Consider the following 8,919-nt stretch of genomic DNA (forward strand, 5'->3'; position numbering starts at 1 on the left):
GAGAGAGAGAGAGAGAGAGAGAGAGAGAGTGTGTGTGTGTGTGTAAAATAAAATTTAGGACCTTCTGTATTTGTTACATAAAGTCAAAACAAAAGGCCACATTTCTTATCCCTGTCTTATACAATTATTTGCATTCAGGGTAATAAGTAATTTCACTTCTTCTGTAGTTTAAAGAAAGTAAGCAAATTTTGCAGCTGCTTGACTCAAGTTACACTGTACACATTTAAGCTAGGAAATAAAAGATAAAGCAGCATGAAAAAGAAAAATATTTGATAACTGTTAATGGGGTGGAGAGCTAGAAAGATATTCCAGACATTACTAGCAGCAGAAGAAAGCATTCATTGGCAAAAATGTAGAGAAAGGCAGAGAAGATCAGTGCTAGGTGAGACAGAGATAAGACCCGATGCAGGCTGAAAATACTCAAGGAGCTTCTAATAAAAACCATTCTTGAACTATTTTTAAAGCAAAGACCCAATTAAATGTTAACCTATAGAAGACACAGGCTCAGACTTATTCAAGATAAATTAGATGCCAACATTTCCTAACTATACTCTTGAAACTACATCTTTTCTCCATTTTCATACATCTGCAGTAATCAAAATCATTACAGTTTATTCATTCGTTTCCAGCACAGGATAGAATTTTGGTTTTAATTAGAGCCTTTTTTAAACTAGTTATACCAAAAGGCTTTACAAAACAAGAGTTAGAAACTCAGATGATCACATGCCCAGGAACACCTTGTTTCTTACAGCTCTGGACATCAGAACTTGTCCTATTCAACTTTCAGCTAAACACTAAAAGCAGTTATTTCCTTGAACCACAGATCCTCACATTACCCTCTTGCTACAGTATTAGAAGTTTAGTTTACCACCCACTTCCCTGACAAAATATTATGGGGGGGGAGGAAGCATCTAAACAGAGCACTCGCACAAACCTGAGCTGCAGAAAAGCCAAGTATTATTTTGTGGCCTGTTTCCACGCATAAACTGCTTCTGCAGTGTCACTGCGAGTAAAGAAAAAAGTCAGAGGAAGTGGGAAAAAAAACCATGAAAAACTGCAAGCTATACAAATAAAACAAAAAGTAATTTTTTATATATATATATAGCAGAAAGAGAAACTCAGGAGAGAGAATAAAGAAAACAGTAATAATCTCTCAAATAATTCTGACAAAGTTTTGGGTCTTTTAGAAGTTAAGCTACTATACCAGTAGTATGCAACCACGATGCCGCAAGATCCTTTAAAGGTTGATGCGGGGTGCTGCATAATATTTCACACCTAGGTTACGAACACCTACATGATTCACAAGATAAAGCCAGAGATTTCAAACAGTGTCAAGAAACTTTCTGACCCACTGCCATCTGAGTTCTTTCAACAGAAGAGATGCTCAGTTATCATATTCTCTCACATACAGCACTTAACAGAATAGAAATCCATTTTTTTTGAAACACAGAACAAAGGGGAGGGGTGGAAGAGATCTTGGGGGGGGAGGGGTAGGCAGAAGACATCTTACCCTGTAGGAAGTATATGAGTAACAGCAGCAAGACAGCCAAGCCTGCTCATTATTCTGTTTCCTGTGGATCCCTGCATATTTTATTTTGTTTCACCTTTTAGTTTCATATGGTAGGTAAAATCTGCTCTCGCCATATTTTTCACATATAATGCGCACTCTGAATTCCAACACCTGCTTTTTGTGTGTTGAATGCAAGGAAATGTGTATTTTTCCAGTCAAAACAAGCAGAAAAAGCTTAGGCTGTAAGATCCTTGAAGAATGATCACCTGCACAGCTGATCTGCTTCACTGGAAGATAGACATCACCCACTGTCACAACTCCAGGATACATACATACAAGGAATCTCCTGCTGGGCAATTCCCAGGGTGCACCTCTGCTACCAGAGAAACCCAGCAGAGGCACTCCTGGGGCTTCACAGGAAGCTGATCCTGCAGAGGAATTCTGGGGCATGCAGGATTGGGGTCCTGAAGCTCCTGTCTGGTGGAGAATGCAGTCCGTTTTGGACTGCCCATGGTCTCCTATCATAAAGAAAATAGATGTCTCTCTCAAAAAGAGGCAATGTCTACTGCCTGCTGTCACTGCCACAGTTTTGGACATTTGGGAAACAACAAGGAGCATGAACATCTACTTGTTGCATTTTGTGCCGCCATAAAAATGTTTATGGCAATACAAAGGTGATGGCTGTTTCTAGTCTAAAAGTTAACATTTTCCAAAGGATGCGTTGAGTCTAATGAAGAATGACTTAAGTTGAACTATACAATAAGCTTACTTATCTTTGTCACGTAAGATAGAAATTAAGTTTCTTGATGGATATCTCCAAACCTACTAGATATTTTATTTTACTAGACTTTATTATTCTCTACTGTTTCTCTCCACTCCCCCTTCCCCCCCAGACTGAGAAAGGGAGAAAGAAGGGAAAGCAGCCAATCAACTCATACCACAGGATGATTAACTTCCAGTAGGTCAAGTTTAACATCTCCTTTAAAAAAAAAGACAGCATTTCTAACATTATAGCATCCTTGAAAGACTGCAGTGTAGTGTCTCTATCTAGTATGTAAACAAAAATCATTGTAGTACCTCAAACCCAAGGTTCTTTTGACTTGAGTGTGCCATCAACCGAGATACACCAGCAAGATGACAATGATTGATCAAAATAATGTAAAGAATTCAAGTAGCATTAACTCAGTTGGAAGGATAGTGCTAATAATTCTTGTTACAATTTCAACTATAATAGTGGGAACAGATGCATTTAGGGATCTAAATTTAAAAGATCTGTGGTCAGAAAACAGACATTAAAGCTTTGCAAATGTTTTTTAAAAAGGGGTGCCCCCAAATTATTTATATAATTTTACAAGTCAAAATATCACAAACTTTACAGATAAAATTTGGGGGGAAATGTCTAATATCTTTAGAGATAAGCTGGACAAGGGTTCTCCATAACATTATTTAAATATGGCAAACAAAAGGTAAAAAACCAAAAAAACAAAAACCCCTAAGAAAATAGAATAATACTAAATGTGCAGTTGCCAAAAATACAGGCAAATTAATGCTGATTTTCAAACTGAGGTTTTGTGCTGTTTTAAAACCGCCAGACAAATAGAATCTGAACAGCCAGATTGTGCCACACATTTTCACTGGAAACTCTCCATGGAAACCCATAACAATTCCATTTAAAAAACCATATGAAGCTCTGTAGTACTAAATTCTTGGGAAAAAAACAAAACAAAACACCTCAGAAGTGCCACTTCATAAAAGATCCACCAGTAGGTTACAAATATATATGTAATTTTAATAGTTTCCTTACCTGTGTAAATACCTTTGGTCATATAATAAGTCTTAAAAAAATGTAAACAACATTTCACAGTTTATGCTGTTTTATTACTTGTAAATCTGAGGTTGATAAAGAATATTATCTAACATCCCCTTTCTACTCAGTTTCACTTTCTGGTTCTTTTGGAATAGCATAGTTCTGCAATCAAAACAGAGCTGTGATTAAATAAATTATTAGTTAAAATTAAATCACAAAACCCCAAATATTTAATTTTTAAACTGGGTTTTACACCTAAATTACTTGATAGCATCATTAAGAGAAACTTTAAGAAGTGCATAAGCCAAAGATGTAAACCAACATTTTGTTTGCCTGGGCAATTCAAGGTTAATGTGTGACTTTTCTCCTTAAAAATCAGAGCCTCTCATATATGTATAATTTTCACTAAGGAACTTTAAAACTGTTAGTCTTTAGAAACTGTTATGCACGTAGTAGCAAAAACATTTATAAGCTAATAGCCAAAAGCAGATAATAGTGTCTTCATATTACAAAATTGCCGAGTTTCTAACGCTTGTTTACACACTTACGAAATTAATGTCAACTAGTCTCTGTTTGAGACTGTTAATATTAGGCATGGAAATCCGACAATGTCTGTCTAATTTTATGTTCCACACATGGACTGCTTTGCCTTTTGAAATAAATGAAGTAACTAGCAATGAGATTAAGTTGTTTTATTTATCCTAAGGCAACAAATTTACTTTCAAACTAGGCAACTATTACTATTATTCTTTCCCAATTTAAATAGCCTCCTCCTACACTGAAGAAATCTGAAAAACTAGTTTGTTGGCTTAAAAAAACAAAAAACCCAAAACACCCCCCTATCTCCAAGTTAATTGTTTTGATGTTTGAAGAAGGCATAATAATAAAACAAGAGAGGCAGTGAAATCAGGAATAGATTTATATCAAGCTGTAGTATTTTTTAATGGCCTAGATTTCAACAAATATATGCAGACTTGAAAAATAAAACCTATATTCAAATTATAGAGCAACCTCTATTACATTAAGGAAACTGCTGTGACTTAGCCATTTAGATACAAGTGGACATCTGACTTGTTTCGATTCTACAAATGCTCTGAAATATTACTTATTTATTGCATATTTTGCCCATTTTCAGATGCAACTCTCTCTCAGAGCACAGTATTTATTATAGTTTATTTACATGTTTTTTCTTAAAAAATAAAAAAAGCCTTAACAAATCCTGTTCAATTTTTGCAGTCAAGGCTTGACCTAGGATACTCAATTGCTTGAAGTCAAATGCTTTCAGCCAGGATTAAAAAAAAGCACTTGATTGCTCACATTTACAACCTCCCTGCCACAAATAAAACAAATAAGGCAATTTTGTCTGTATTTGTTACATTATTAAAATAGAAATTTGATTGGAAATGTTTCCCCTATTCTAAGAGTAGAAAAGTACTTAAACATTTTCAAGAAAAATTTACAAGATTATTGCCAGTGAATAATGTCAACTATGGAGATAAGTAAAATACAACTGAATGTGGGACTCTTAAGGATTGTACATGAGAGATCAATATCACTTATTATTATTATTGTTCACTTCAAGCCAACATTCTCTACTTGAGTTTGTGGGCCACCTTATTTTAAGAATTTTTAATTCCATAAGCTTTCAGGGTATTAGATCAGTGCAGGATTTTTTTTTAAATAAATAAATTTAGTCACCAGCTATAGTGACTGAACAACTGAAACATCTGTTAAAGCCAAACATGTAGTCACAGGAGTCTACCAATAGGTAACAGACTGCAGGATCAAGCCCCATTTTTTAAATTTAAAAATGCAATCTGCACCTGAAAAAAAAATGTTTATATAAAGTTTTATGTAAAACATTTGTTTAAAAATAAGCTTAAAATCAAAGTTACAGATGTGTCAATACTTGATCACAGAAAAGGGCAGAACAGCACTCTCAAAAAGCAAGATGCTTGCTTTGTTTCTTTAAGCATGTGTATGTTTAATATTATTAAACATAAAATTAAATTTTTGCTGTAGACTACTTAACAATAAAGGGACAAGGAAATGTGTTATTTGTCCGGGGGGGGGGGAGAGGGTTGTAAGGGAGAGGAAAATTACTCGAATTCAAACAAGAAAATTAGAAGTTTCAGAAAAACAAAATGACAGTTCCAAAAAAGGAAAGCGGGGATAACATTTATAAAAAATATTATTCCAGTGCTGATAGAAAAATGCATGTGATTGTAAATATTTAATAGCATAACTAAAAGATTCATCATGTGCACTAGCTAATCCATAACTAGATAATCTTATCAGATGCTTCCTTCAACTGGACCCCTTTCTCCTTTTTAGCATTTATTAAATAGTCTTTACAACTAATCTTCAACTAAAGTTGGGATTCTGTAACAAAATTCTGATGCTCACAAGAACTGGATACTCACAAGATTCCTGATTAGGGGAGGGAGGCAGTTATGCACGTGGCTGTCACGAAGGATCAAGACATTCACATGTAAGCTCTCTGTAGCAGAAACTACATAGTACTAGATACTTGTATAGCATTTACCACAATGTAGTCTCAATCAATAGTACAAACTACATATTAGAATTCAAAGATACAGCTTTACAGATCTGAAACATGCTATGTTAAAATTAAGCTTACTTTAATATGTGGGTCCTACAATTCTCATGAATAGAGCCATCCAAAGATGGAGCAAGTCACAGGTAAAAGTGTAATACAAAAATCCCATAATACAAAACTAAGCAAAAACTCTGATCATAGACTGATCAGTGAATGCATTAACCATAAGGAAATTACTGTAACTGGAATAGGATATTATTCTTTCTTGATAGGCCTGAACAATTGGTGAAGTTGTTGAGATACATGCATCTTGTAGAGAAGAATGGATAGCTTGTCCCTTATTTCTAAAATCTGAGAAACTGTAGAAATACTGAGGCATTTACACTTATCTCTAAAACTTGTTCAATTACCAATTAAAGTAATAACAAAGTAATCAGCTAGCATAAAGATACCAGGAAAGTAATAATTCCATAAATATGATGCAGCAATCATTCTGCTCTGTACTTGAGTACAGTAGTCTTCTCCCCAGGTCTGTGGCAGATCTAACCAAAGCACCACCAGACAGGACCTCAAAATCTTTCTTCTTCTTAGGTTTCAACATCTTATCACAACAGGATTGTTTGCGTGCATCAGCAAGACAAAAAGAAAAAAAAACCCCATGAAAAGTAAAATAAAGGTGAAGTGCACTGATGTACAGATGGGTAACCTCATATAAAACTCAATAGCGTTTCTTTCAAGTAAAATGGGGCCCAAATTTTTTATGAGGTTAATGTTTTTCCAATCCCATTTGGACAACAGGACCACTTTTATCATTTGGGTATCACACATCTCAATAATTCTTTAAGTACATCTCTATTAGGGTTCATTTTATATTGAGACAAGCAACTTGCCATAACTTATAGTAAGGGCACTATAAATGTAGTTCTAGCCTAAACCGTAGGCCTTCGGGAAGCAGTTTACAGAAGTAGGACATTTAACTTCTTAAGTCGCATTTCTGCCTCACCACTTTGAAGTAATATGCAAGACAACTACAATTTAAAATCTATTTATATTTCTAAAAATCTTGAGCTTATTCTATGTATTTAACTGTACCTTGCATGCAAAGTTAAGCATGTTTATACTGTACTTGAAGACTTATTTGAGGTCTTTCCCATTTGTCTTGCTCTGTCATGGCAACTTTTTTCTTTGAAGAAAAAAACCATGATTACAAAAACACAGAATACAGGAGGTGGTTTGTAGGACAGGGGTCCTCCAACTGTGGCACACATACCCCTGGGAGTATGCAAGACATATGAGGGGCACATGGGAAAAATAGTGTAATGGTGGATTTAATTTTGATAACTGGCATTTAATGAATTAAAATATAAAGCGTATTCTGGGTATGAGGGCAGCTGGTACATCTGAAAGGGGGTAACTATGCAATAAGAAGAAATTTGGGAACCTGTTGTAGAATATGTAGCACCTAAAGTTACTTTTAACCCACTATATGTGAAATGTAGTGATCTTAATGGTTTCTGTGCCTGATAAACCATATCCATAGTTTTTATTTATATTTAAAAGTCACAAGCAAGCAGCAGGCTTTTAAGAATAGGAGGCAAAAATTATATATCCCTTTGCAGTATCTGGAATAAACATATTCCAAATCCTATGAAAGTGAAACTGAGTAGAAAGAGTCAGCTTCCTACTCCTGACATCTTTTTCTATTCCTATGGGGAGGACATACACAGCCGCCAGGAAGAGGCTTTAGGGAACTATTACAAGGCAGAAATACTCTGAGACTCTACACTGCACCAGGAACAAAAAAACTTTAAGGACACATTCAACTGGAGATGCTGCTGAAAGCATGGTTTGTACCTAGACAGACCAAGTCACCTCTTGAGGGGCTCAATGCAGGTGAGGGGTCTACTGCCAGGGGTGTATTCAACACCCCGTGACACGGGAGCTTGTCCCCGGCTGGCCGTGACCAGAGTGAGCTATAAGTAGAGGATGAGCAGGGCCAACTGCTCCTCAGAGCTGCTGAGAAAAGGGGCAGAAGGCCAGGGCCGAATCAGGGAGAGCGCTCACAAAACACCGCACCACAGGGAAGCACCCCCTGGGCGTGGGCGGGACGTGCCGCTAGGACCCCGTGCCTGGGAAGGAAGCGGCCGAAGCGGCGGCGCACGAGCGTCCTCGTGGGGCAGAACGAGGAAAAAGCAAAGCGCGCAGCACAGACCGAGACGCCCGGGGCGCCGCGGGGGACTGGGCTGACCGCAGTAACCGCAGACGGAGCGAGGGGGCGCCCGGGGCCCCACCCGGAGCATAGGCCGCAGCCGCGAAGGCCGGCGCGGAGAGAGGGGAGGCCAGGCCGGGCGGGCCAGCTCCCACCGCATGCGCAGTACGGCTGCGCGTGGCCGCCCGAGGCCCGTTTGTGTTGCTCTCCCCCAACAGGCGCAGCCCCGCCGCCACCACGTCCCCACCCGAGGGGGAGCGGGAGGAGGGGGAGTCGCTGCGTCCGGCTCGAACATGGCGACGGGACGAGACGGGTGGGCCCCGGCCACGGCCCCGCTCCTACCTCAGGCCGCGCGGGGGTCGCTGTCGCACCAACGGCTCCACGCGGCGCGAGGGGAGGCCTGCGCGAGCCTCGCACGCGACAGCGCCGCACCAAGGCCTCGCGAGAGCACGACCACCCGCACACGCGCCCGGCCGCGCCGACTGCTCCCAGCCCGATCCTCCCTCCCACCGTGTCGCCGCCTGCGCACGTTCTCGCGAGACTACCGGCCTGCTCGCGCAACGTTTCCCCAGCTCACTAAAGTCTCGCGAGTACTGCTGTTTTCCCGCGCGTGCGGCCGCTGGATCTCCACCCTAGCTTTTGCTAATCTCGCGACAGTTCTTCGAAGGACCCATAAGAAACGCAGTGGCCAGGCGCTGCTCAGTTAGGCGTGGCGAGGAGTTAGATTTGCATGTCCCCGCCCCGAAGTGGCGCACAGGGGAAGCGCGGGGAAAGCGGGTTCGCCACCCCTGTGGGCGTGCGTGGTAACTGCCCACCCCAGTGAGGGCAGCTCC

The 8,919-nt window shown here is 39.6% G+C and overlaps 1 protein-coding gene across 3 annotated transcripts in view; it reads right to left on the reverse strand.

Moving 5' to 3' along the window:
- The window catches only part of MATR3 (matrin 3), a 51,457-nt gene extending 42,809 nt beyond the window's left edge, over positions 1 to 8,648 (reverse strand). For 2 of the 3 annotated variants that reach the window (XM_019534829.1, XM_019534828.1), the window contains exon 1: positions 8,429 to 8,605. The gene's annotated coding sequence lies outside the window, so the exon portion shown is untranslated. Of the gene's footprint in view, positions 1 to 8,428 lie in introns of all 3 variants that reach the window. The other variant, XM_019534830.1, reaches the window with a different exon arrangement.
- Positions 8,649 to 8,919: the final 271 nt, after the last annotated feature.

Source organism: Crocodylus porosus, unplaced genomic scaffold, assembly GCF_001723895.1.
Source record: "Crocodylus porosus isolate Cpor-Errol unplaced genomic scaffold, CroPor_comp1, whole genome shotgun sequence".
NCBI classification, from domain to species: Eukaryota; Metazoa; Chordata; order Crocodylia; family Crocodylidae; genus Crocodylus; species Crocodylus porosus.